Source organism: Tupaia chinensis, unplaced genomic scaffold (genome assembly GCF_000334495.1).
Source record: "Tupaia chinensis unplaced genomic scaffold, TupChi_1.0 Scaffold145717_1, whole genome shotgun sequence".
Lineage (NCBI taxonomy): Eukaryota > Metazoa > Chordata > Mammalia > Scandentia > Tupaiidae > Tupaia > Tupaia belangeri.
In genome coordinates this window covers 975,581-987,529 of record NW_006205575.1, presented here as the reverse complement: position 1 = coordinate 987,529, position 11,949 = coordinate 975,581, and the positions used below count along the sequence as shown (strand labels likewise).

General features: G+C 36.6%; 1 pseudogene; it reads left to right on the top strand.

The window, feature by feature from the left end:
• The first annotated feature begins 8,004 nt into the window (after window positions 1–8,004).
• Window positions 8,005–11,949, top strand: part of LOC102486879 (V-type proton ATPase subunit C 2-like) — a 28,238-nt pseudogene continuing 24,293 nt past the window's right edge.

The window sequence follows — 11,949 nt, the reverse complement described above, 5'->3', positions numbered from 1 at the left end:
TTTTTGGAGAGATTTTTGCTATAGGGTGCGTGCGCTCGCCAGACAGACAGAGAGAGACATTAGAGACAGAAAGCGAGAAATCACCCCCCAGGGGAGATGGTCATGCCACAATCCCTTCTCTTCCATTCTCCTCTCGGGATCTTGGGCATGCACACACACGCGCCCGGCATGAGTTTTAATCCACCGGGTCCGGGACGCGAACCGCAGTTGACTATGTGGGAGTCCAGCGACATAGCCATTACGCTAACTGCTGGTTCCCAAGGGATGTTGCATTTTATCAAACATTTTTTTCTGCATTGATTGATATGATCATATGGTTTTATCTTTCATTTTGTTAATACAGTGTATTACATTTATGGTTTTGTGTATGTTAAACCCTCCATGTATACTTGAAATAAAGCTTACCTTTAGGTCATCATGTATAATCTTTTTAAGGTGTTGTTGGATATGGTTGGCTAATATCTTGTTGAGAATTTTTGCATCTGTATTCATCATACATATTGGTCTGTAGTTTTTTTTTTTTTTTAAGTCCTTGTCTATTTTGAGGATGAGAGTGATGGAGGCTTCATAAAATGAATTTGGGAGGGTTCCTTCCTTTTCGATCTTTACAAATATTTTGAGTAGAATGAGGGTTAGCTTTTGTAGAACTCAGGAGTGAAACCATCAGGACCTGAACTTTTCTTTGTTGGAAGGTTATTTGTCATTGATTCAGCTTCATTTGTTTTTGGTTTATTTAGGTTTTCTGTGTGTCCTGATTCAGTCTGGTAGCTTATATGGGTCCAGAAATTTGTCCATCTCATCCAAATTTTCTTGCTTGTTGGCATATATTCACTCATAAAAGATTTTAGTGATCTTTTGTATTTCTGTTACAGCTGTTGTAATATTGCCTGTTTCATTGTGAATTTGATTTATCTGATTCTTTTCTGTATTCTTAGTCTAGTTAATGGTGTATTATCAATTTTGTTTATCTTCTGAAAGTACCAGCTTCTGGTTTCATTTATTTTCTGAGTAGTTCATTTATTTTCTATTTCATTTATTTCTGCTTGAATCTTTATAATTTCTTTTCTCCTGGCATTTTCGCTTGTCTGTTTGTTCTAGTTTTTCCGGTTCTTTGATGTATGTCAGGTTGTCTATTTGCCATCTTTTCATCTTTTTCTTATGTGCACTAATTGATATGAACTTTCCTCTTAATGACCTCTGTCACTGTGTACCATAGATTATGGAAACACATGCACTCGTTATCATTGGTTTAATGATTCTTTTGATTTCAGTCTTAATTTCTTCATTGGTTGTGAAGTCATTCAGGTTGTTTAGTTTCCATATGTTTGTGTATTTTATGGGATTTCCTTGAAATTAATTTCCAGTTTAATTCCATCATGGTTGGAGAAGATGCTGGATATAGTTTCTGTGCCTTTAAATTTGTAAAGGCTTGTTTTGTGCCCTGTCATATGGTCAGTCTTCAAAAATTTTCCATGTGGGAATGAGAAAAATATATATATTATGGCTCTTGGGTGGCAAGTTTTATAGATGTCTGTCAAGTACACTTAATTTATGTCATCGTTTAGATCCTGTATCTCTTTGCTTAGTTTTTGTCTTAATGATCTGTCCAAAGGAGGTAGTGGAAGTGTTGAGAATCCAATTAGTGTGTTGTAGTCCATCTCTGCCTTTAGATCTAGCAGTCTTTCTTTCACATACATGGGTGTTCCCAAGTTGGGTGCATACTTATTTGTAAGTGTTACATCTTCTTGGTGAATTAGCCCTTTTAGTACTATATAATGTCCTCCTTTGTCTCTTCATACAGTTTTTATTTTAAAGCCTATTTTATCTGATAACAGCATTGCAACTCCAGTCTTTCTAAAATTTCCATTTGCATAGAATATCTTCTTGCAGCCCTTCACTTTTAGTCTATGTATGTCTTTATCCATAAGGTAATTTTTTAGGAAGCAAATGGAGGGTTTTTTTGTCAATTCAGTTAGTCTGTGAATTTTGATTGGAGAATTTAATCCACTAACATTTAACATCATTATCAATATTTGCAGATTTGTTCCTGTCATTTTCTTAGCTATGTTTTTGGTTGTTTTTTGTTCTCTTATTTATGTCTGTCTCTCCTTAGTTTTCCTGATACAGTTCTCCCTTCAGTACATCTTGAAGAGCTGGTCTAGTATTGGCGAGTTCTTTCAGTTTTTGTTTGTCTGTGAATGATGTTATTTATTCTTCCCATTTGAAGGATAATCTTGCCGGGTATAGTATTCTTGGTTGAAATTGTTTTTCTTTCAATATTTTGAATATCTCTTCCCATTCTTTTCTTGCCTGCATTGTTTCGTTTGAGAGGTCTGATGTTAGCCTAATAGGGTAACTCTTTTAAGAGACTTGACATTTCTCTCACCATTTTTAGTATCTTGTCTTTGACTGAGATTTTTACCATTCTGGCTATGATGTGCTGTGGAGAGGATTTCTCACGTTGATTTTATTTGGGGTCCTTTGTTGTTCTTGGATCTGGATGACTGACTACTTCTCTTGGTTTGGGAAATTTTCTTCAAGTATGTTATAGAATAGATCTTCTATGCCCTTGTCTGATTCTTCACCTTCTGTGATACCTAGTATTCAAACATTTGGGCATTTGATAGTGTTTAATATTTCCCATATGTTGTCTTCATCTTTTTGTAAAAATTTCTTAATTATTTTTTCTGGTTTTATCTAAGTCAAAGTTTTTGTCTTCCAGTTCAGAGATTCTGTCTTCTGTGTGATCCAGTATGCTCTTAATATTTTTGAGAGAAGTCTTGATTTCCTGTATTACTGTCTTCTCTAGATTTCTGACCCCTCCTCCCCGCCCCCATGGTGTCTGTCTCTTTCAAATCCTGGAAAGACTTCCTCATCTCTGTCACCACGAATATCCTGAACTCTATTTCTGACATTCCTGCAAATTCTTTTGTGCTTTCTGTGGTTGAACAAGAGTTGCTCTGCTCCATTGGAGGAGGGGTGGTTCCTTGTTCTCCCATATTTCTTGTCCCTCTGCCCATCTATCAGATGATTAGAACTTCTTCCTACTTTTCTGTTGTCAATTCTATAGTGTGTGTGTGTGTGTGTGTGTGTGTGTGTGTGTGTGGGTGGGTGGGTGTTTGGAGAAGAGCTTTGTTTCAGAGACGTGTTCTTGGTAGAAGGCCTTGTCTTCCAGTCAGAGAAGCATGCACATAGCCAGCTTTAGGTGTTGAGATTCATTTCCCAGTCTCTTGATAACAGATGCCCTGGGGGACTGAGCTATAGGGTTTCAACCAGGGAAGAAAATAGGAGTCAAGTGGCTCATTTTGTGTGCCATGCACTTTAGAAAACTATGAAGTCTGGAAATATTCCTGGATGGGGAGAAGGTAGTAAGTTTAAAGTAGCCTTCCTGCCTCAGTTGTTGCCACTTGCTGCTGCTACTCCTGGCTCCACAGTGCAGGCTCTTGGGGTAATAGTGGAAAAAGGAGGTGGGAGGGGCTGGTTTGGACTGCACTTGGAGCAGTTGGGCTGCAGTGAGAAGTCCTGAGATGGTCTCTTGTCTCAGTTGTTTTCACGGCTGCTGCTGCTTGCTGCTCTGCATTGCAAGTTCGGAGTGGGGGTAATGATAGAGAAGGGAGGTAGAAGGGACCATTCTGGGCTGCATCTGGAGCAGCTGGGCAACAGTGCAGTTTCCTGCCTCAGTTGTTCTCACTGGTTGTTGCTGCTCTCTGCTCTGCAGCGCAGGCTCAGGGGTAATTGCATATTCCTCTACATTACCTTTTCTGTAATGTATTTATCCTTTTTTTTTGCTTTAATTTATTTCACGTGTGACTTAGTCTATCATATTCCCCTTACTAGTAATAGTAAATTGCCCAAGTCAAGACCAGGAGTTGGCAAACTATGGTTTGCAGGCCAAATTTGGCCTGCCACCTATTTTTGTAAATAAAAATGTAGTGGAACACAGTCAATGACTTTATTAAAAAAATTTTAAAAATCTTATTGTTTGTCTATGGCTGCTTTGAGGCTACAATAGCAGAGTTGAGTAATGGCAAAAACATTTAACATCTAGCTTTTTACAGAGAAAGTTTTCTGACCCTTGGTCTTGACAATTATCATAATTCCATAATTCAACTCTTCCAATCTATTTTTAGTTCAGCCATTTTAATAAATGATATAAGGGTATGTTGTCTAACTTTACAAATAACTATATTCTTTGCATATAATATATAAATGAAGAAAAATATCCTTGCATCAGGGAAATTACAAAAATGCAAATAGTAACTGTTATTTAATACTCAGAGACAATATATCTGCAGCTCCACTAAAGTTAAATGATCTCTTTTTAAAGTGTTTTGCTCTTTTTCTTATAAAGAAATCAGACTCTTCAATGCCAATGTAGGACCAAGGTTAATTGCTCTATTGAATTATTAATTAGACCATTCCAAGGGTTTCATTCCTTGACTACTGACTGTAGTCAGTCTACAAGATGGTACCTAATGATTCCTTCTGCTTGGTATTTGTGCCCTTGTATACTGTACCCCTCCTGTGATGAGCCAGACTTAGTATGTGTGACCAATAGAATGGCAATAGTGATGGTGTGCTACTCTTAGGGATAGGATATAAAAGACACTGTATTCCCTGCCTTGCTTTTTCTTATATAATTCACTCTGGGGGAGTTAATTGCCATGTTTTGAGCAGCTCTGTGGAGAGACCCATGTGGCAAAGACCTGAGACATCTTGCCAACAGCCAGTCAGAATCTGAGGTTTTGAATCAGCAACCAAGTGAATGAGCCTTGTTGGAAGTGGATCGTACACCTCTTTTAAAGCCTCCAGAGAACTTCATCTTGAGCTGACATTTTGGCTGCAGCCTCATGAGAGACACTGATCCAGAACTGCTCAGATCAGATTCACAACCCTCAAAGGCTATGTGAAATTCTTATTTCAACAGCTAAATTTATAATACTTTTTTTTTTATAGAGCAATAGAGAACTAGTACAACTCCCCAGCATTTTAAGTGGACTGTATCTTCCATCAGAAAGTACAGGAGTTCTCTTATAGGGAGAGAATATAGAGGATAATGATCCTATCCACAAGAGTGAAACTACTAGAGGCATTCATCAAAAATTTATTCCATTACTTTGGCTGACATAGTAAATAATACAGACCAAACCCTGAGGCACAACAAACCAGTTTAAATTCCTTAAACCAAGTAGTGATAAATGATGGAATGACCTTGAATTTTCTTTTAATCAACCAGGGAATATATTTTACTATTGCTAACCCTATGTATTATATCTAAACAGCACAGGTGAATGGAGTAATCTATAGCTAAGGAAAAAGAAAAAACAACCTGGCTATCTAAAATTGACTGAAAAAATCTTTGAGACTTGTTTTCATGATCAGGTCTAGGAAATCTGGGCTCAATCTTCTGAAACATCTTTCAGGTCCTTCCAGGTATACTTACTTGTCTCACTATACTTTAACGTCTATTGTCAGATACTTAAATGCTTTTATGCAGCCACTGTCCTGACAGACGATTCAACAAATTATCCCAAAATCAAAACCAGAAACAAAATAAACTGTGCTGATAGACATGCAAACTAAAAATTGAATCTCCACTAAAACTTACCTTCAAGGAAAATCATCTATTTTGGTAAATATCTGCAAAAGTTTTCTTCTGCATCTTTGATTGAAGGACTAAAGATAAAGAAGTTCCTACAAACGTATGAAAAAATGGATTGTTTTTCTCCTGTACAAAGAGAAACAATTAGCCACAGAACCAGTTTTCATTCAATTGACCAAGAACTTGCCTCAAGAAAGTCACTGGGGACTAAGAGAGGATGGAGGTATTTTCAGATAGTGAAGCTATTCTGAACTTTATTTTAATAGCACACACATGGCATTATGATTTTGTTATACCTCCTAAACCCAGGTAACATGGAATAAAGTCCGATCCAAACTATGAACTGTAATGCATAATAATGTATGAATACTGGGTCAACACTGTAATCAGTGTCCCAACCCAATGTAAGGTGATGACAGTAGGAGACACTGTGTGGAGTCAAAGAGCTTATGTAATCTCTTTGTAGATTCTGCTGCTTTAAAACTGTTCAAAACTAAAGCCTAATTTAAAACAAAATAAACAAACAAAAAAAGAATAACTTGCCTCAGTAAGCCCCCCACTTGGGAGAGTCAGCCCATCAGGGGCAGACTTTCTCTAATAAACACAACTAATTAACAATAGTCTCACCAGAGAAACCATGCTTCTGTAGATGTTGTCAGACTACTTATATCACTGAATGTCAGTCTATTCCTACACTCCATGGTTTCCCCAAACAAACATTTTATATAAGGTCAGGATTTTGCTATGCTTAGAGAGATTATGCCTGACCAGAATATCCCTCCTTTGCTATAGTAAATGATACATTCAGCTTTATCTTTTTATTAAGATATTGAATGTGGTATCATCTTAGCAAACTCCCCTGTTTAATGATACTATTAATAGTGATGATGATGATGATAATGACTGCATAATCTTCACTCAATATTTTCTAATGCATTGTGTACTTTGACTGCAGTATTTCAATAATTGAGAACTGTTAGTATTATTTGGTTTGGGGGATTTTAATTTAATTTAATTTTTAGATTTTATTTTATTTATTATTTTTTCTGCCATAGGGCACATGCATTCGCTGAAGAGACAGATACAAACATGGGTAGGAGGAGGAAGAAATCATCCCCCAGTGGGGATGGCCATGAAACAATCCCTTCTTCTCCATCTTCTCTGGAGATTTTTTGGGTATATATATATGTATATATATATATATATATATATATATATATATATATATATGCCCGGCATGTTTTTTAAGCAGCCAGGTCCAGGACTTGAACTACAGAGTTGGCCATATGGAATCCAGCACCTTAACCAACATGCCACCTGCTGGTCCCAACTCTGGGACTTTTTAGATTTTCAGGTAGTGTTCAAACCTGAAGTTATTAGCCTGACTTACTCATTATGCCAGTCATTTGCTTGTTTGTCTTTAAAAAGACTACTCACCCTTCCCCCACTCTGTCAGATATCACAGAGGAATGATTCCTGCAGAAGGAGTTTTCCATGCTCTTCTGTTAGCTAACTTCCAGTTCAGTTCTGCTAATGGGTATCTGTGGTGCAAGACAAAAGGCAGTGAAGACAGGAGGAGGCAAAGCATTTCTTCCCTTTATGTTTCTGAGGTGGCAGGCAATAGCTGTTAACCACCCCTTTTGAATATACCTTATTTCTTGGAGGCATGATGCTGTAGATATCTAGACTGTTTCATAATCTTGTTTGGATTCTCAGCTTTTACGTCATCTATATTAGGTTCTTTTTTAAAACATTTACAGTACTTTTGACATTATAGACCAAGAATAGCTGATAGAAATCATACCAAATAGAATTGAGAGACTTGAACTTTTGTTGCAGTCCTGTCTCTAAATCACATGTGACCTCAAAACAATCACATTGCTATCTATACAAAGGAATTATTAGTCTTTAAGGGTCTCCTTACCTTCTTGCCCAATTAGAGCCTTCTATAATGTGGGTCTTATAAAAACTGGTCTAGCATTTATGAGTTAAGCTTTTTTCCCTTCTCTCATATTTAAAAGTTGCTTTAAAATGAAAACGTGGGGTAGATGGTGGTATAGTGGTTAAGGCAGCTGGATCCCAAATGGCTGACTGCATAGTTCAAGCACCAGACCGGGCAGTTTGAAAAACATCCAGGTGCATGTGTGTGCATGCCCAAAATTCTGAAAGGAGGGAGGAATGGAGGAGAAGGAATTGTGGCATGATCATGCTCCATAGTGGGTTTTTTCTCACTTTCCCTCTCCATCTCAGAGAGAGCACATGCTGCTCTGTAAATTAAAGAAAGCAAGAAAGAAAGCAAGAAAGCAAGCAAGCAAGAAAGAAAGAAAGAAAGAAAGAAAGAAAGAAAGAAAGAAAGAAAGAAAATGCAAGCTCCAAAGATTTAAACACGACAAGCTCCAGAGATGTTGAATACCTCAACTCTAATGTCTAACCTGTCTTATAATAATCATATATGCTATTCTTGACTTCATAATGGGAACTTTGAATTCCCTTGTTGGTTTCTGTCTTAGTCCATTTTTGCACTGCTAACAGAAATACCCAAGATGAGATGCTTTCTAAAGAAAATAGAGGTTTATTTGTAAAACTCATAATTCTGCTGAAATGTCCAAAGGCATCACAAAATATTGGAAGGCAGAACTTTCAGCACAGTAGAGCATGTTCAGTATCTAAGAATTTCTCTCTTGTTCAGGTCAAATTCCCTCTGCCTATAAAATCAACCAGAACCTAACCATAGGTCCCCCACCTTAATGACCTTATCATACCCAAAGGCCATACCCTTGGGCACCATGAAGGAATTAAGTTTTCACTTAACTGCTTTACAATCAAGTCCCAATACATGAATTTCAAGGAGACATCCAAACTATAGCAGCCTCTTTGATGAGTCTGGGAAACTAGAAACCTTTACTGAAGGACATAAAGACAAATGCTCATAGTGTGATAGAATGATAAAAGACCCCAGGGGTAAAGTTCCCGAGAGCCTGCTGGCCAACAGAGTTGATTTAATATCTTTTGTGATCCTCTTTGAATGGAACATAGTCAAGTATCCTGCGAAACAGCTGCTGGTGAACTTAGCAGAACGCATTACATTAGCGAAGCAACTGGCATAGATAGAGATAGTCCTGAAGTCCTTAATGGCTACCTACAACACTCAAAAAACAAACCTGGAAAACCTGGAGAAGATATCCATGGAGAACTTTTTCAAGAGACACCTAGCAATAATTTGAGCAAAGAAGACTTTGTGGTGGATTCTGAATCTTGCATCACACTTCCAATCATCCTGAAACCAAGCTACACACAATGGCAAAATATGTGAAAATCCTTCTTGGATATGGTAGTCCCTTGGCTGACCGATTAATTGCTGAGGCCAATGACAGTGGCCTCTTCGTGGTGAGTGATGATCTTATGAATTTGATTTATCTGATTACTTTCTCCCTTTTTAATTAGTCTAATTAGTGGTGTGTCAATCTTGTTTGTCTTTTCAAAGAACCAGCTTTTGCTTTCACTTATTTTCTGTATAGTTCATTTATTTTCTATTTCATTTTTTTTTTCTGCTTGACTCTATGATTTCTTTTCTTCTGGCATGTTTTTGGATTTTTTTTGTTGTTGTTGTTGTTCCAATTCCTTGAGGCATGATGTTAGATTGTCCATTTCCCACCTTTCTATCTTTTTGTTGTATGCACTAATTGCTATGAACATCCATCTTATGACTGCTTTTGTTGTGTCCCATAGATTATGGAAACTTGTGCACTCATTATCATTTATTTCCATGAATCCTTTGACTTTAGTCTTAATTTCTTCAGTTGTGAAGTCATTCAGGAATATGTTGTTTACTTTCCATGTGTTTGTGTATTTTCTTTTTTTTTCCCTCCAAGCTTTTCCTTACTTTATTTTATTTATTTATTTTTATTTTAAATTTACTTACTTAGATTTGTTCACTGTACATCATTACAGTGTATGAAATGAGTATACAAAATAAGAGTACAAAAATCAGCCAACGGAATGGCCAACCTAATTGTAGAGACAAATCTACAAATCTGTAGTCCATCCAGAATACACTGTATACTGGCTCAGTCAAGAATATTACCAAAAATATTATCATCAACAAATTATTTCCATTTCTTGTTTCTTATATATTTTGTTTCTCTCCCCACTTAATTCCCTACATCTCACACTCTGCCATTTCTGACCCTCCTCCCACACTGTCTCTGATATCTACAGTTCGTTTCCATGACTATTTTTGTCACATTTTATTGACTCATTAAAGATCTTAATTAATCTAAATACTTTCAATAGCAACTGCAGCTGATATATACCTATCTATGAATACATGTCTGAATTTATGCATAAACCTCAGTGAGTAGAATGAACATACTATAAATGGAGGAGAAGGAATTGTGGCATGATCATGCTCCATAGATTATCTAGGCTGTCTCATAATTTTGTTTGGATTCTCAGCTTTTATGTCATCTTTATTAGGTTCTTTTTGGAAACATTTACAGTACTTTTGACATTGTAGACCAAGAATAGCTGGTAGAAATCTTACCAAATAGAATTTAGAGACTTGAGCTTTAGTTGTTACTATAAAGTAGCACCTATCTGGGGTTATATCACTTACTGCAGTCATTAAATAGGTATTTTTTAATGCATTTTTTAATTTCAAGAAAAACAGTTTTAGTTTTAAATAGATCAAAATAAAAAATATTAAGAGAAATTTGCTTAAGACTTAAACTAAGAAAAAGGTTGGGATTCAGTTCAAACAGTAGGTAGATGAACCTATCAACAGTTTGAGAGAAGACAAAAACCCTTAAATCTGGAAAACAAAACATAGAAGAAAATCATTAATGTTTTAGTCAAAAGCCATAAAATCCTATTTCACCAGTTCAGTCTCAGGTAATTAATCTCTCTTCTGTTGAATTTACAGTGTTATTGTGGTCTGATTTTTCTGTTTAAACTCTGGAAGTTAACATTCAACATTGTTATCGATCTTTCTGGATTGGCTCTACAATTAAGTTGGTCATTCCCTTGGTTGTTTTTTGTACTCTTATTTCTGTGTGTCTATCTGTAGTTTTCCTGGTATAGCACTCTTTTCAGAACTTCTTGGAGAGCTCGTCTGGTGTTGGTAAATTCTTTCAGGTTTTGTTTATCTGAGAATGTTTTTGTCTTTTCTTCCCACATGAAGGAGAATCTTGCTGGATATAATATTCTTGGTTGAAATTGCTTTTCACTTAACAGTTTGAATATGCTTTCCCATTCTTTCCTTGCTTGCATTGTTTCCAATGAGAGGTCCGATGTCAGCCTGATGGAATGTCCTTTGCAGTTCCATTTTTCTCCCTTCGTGCAACAGATTCTGTAGGAATTGAGGATTACTCTGACCCTGGCTAGATCTTGGGGTCAAGAGGGTGAAGTCTAGGGAGAAAATCTTCAGTTGTCCTAGTCCCTGAAAGACGCCATTCAGACCTCAAATGTAGATGGTTTGTGATTGGTCTGTCCTCGCTAGATCTTGGGGTCAGGACAGTGATATCTAGGTAGAAAATCTTCAGTTGTTCTAGTCCCTGAAAGGGACTGCTCTGACCTTAAATGGAGATAGCTTGTGATTGACCTGTCCTGGCTAGATCTTGGGGTCAAGAAGGTGAAGTCTGGGCATAAAATCTTCAGTTCTGTTTGTGCATTTTCAAGGGTTTTTCCTAAAATTGACATCAAGTTTAATTCCATTATAGTCAGAGAAGATGCTGGATATAGTTTCTATGCCTTTGAATCTGTAAAGCCTTGATTTGTGCCCTATAATATGGTCAGTCTTTGAAAAGGTACCATGCATAGGGGAGAAAAATGTATATGTTGTGGTTTTTGGGTAGAAAGTTCTGTAGATGTCCGTTAAGTCCATTTTTTTATGCTGTGATTTATGTCTTGTATCTCTGCTTATTTTTTTGTGTAGTTGTTCTGTCTAAGAGAGATAATGGGTTTTGAGATCCCCAACAATTAGTGTATTGCATCCTATCTCTCCTCTTATATCTAGCAGTCTTTCTTTCATGTATTTGGGTGCTCCTTAGTTGGGTGCATAGCTATTTATAAGCATTATATCTTCTTGATGAATTAGCCCTTTTACTACTATATAATGTCCTTCTTTGTCTCTTCTTACAGTTTTTGTCTTAAAAGCCTATTTTGTCTGAAATCAGTTTTTGACTCTTACCCTTTTTTGGTTTCCGTTTGCACAGAATACCTTTTCCCAACCCTTCACTTTTAGTTTATGTATGCCTTTATTCATGAGGTAGGTTTTTTTTTTTTCTTTTCTTTTTTTTGGGAGAGGGTTTTTTTTTTTTTTTTTTTTTTTTTTTTTTTTTTTTGTTTTT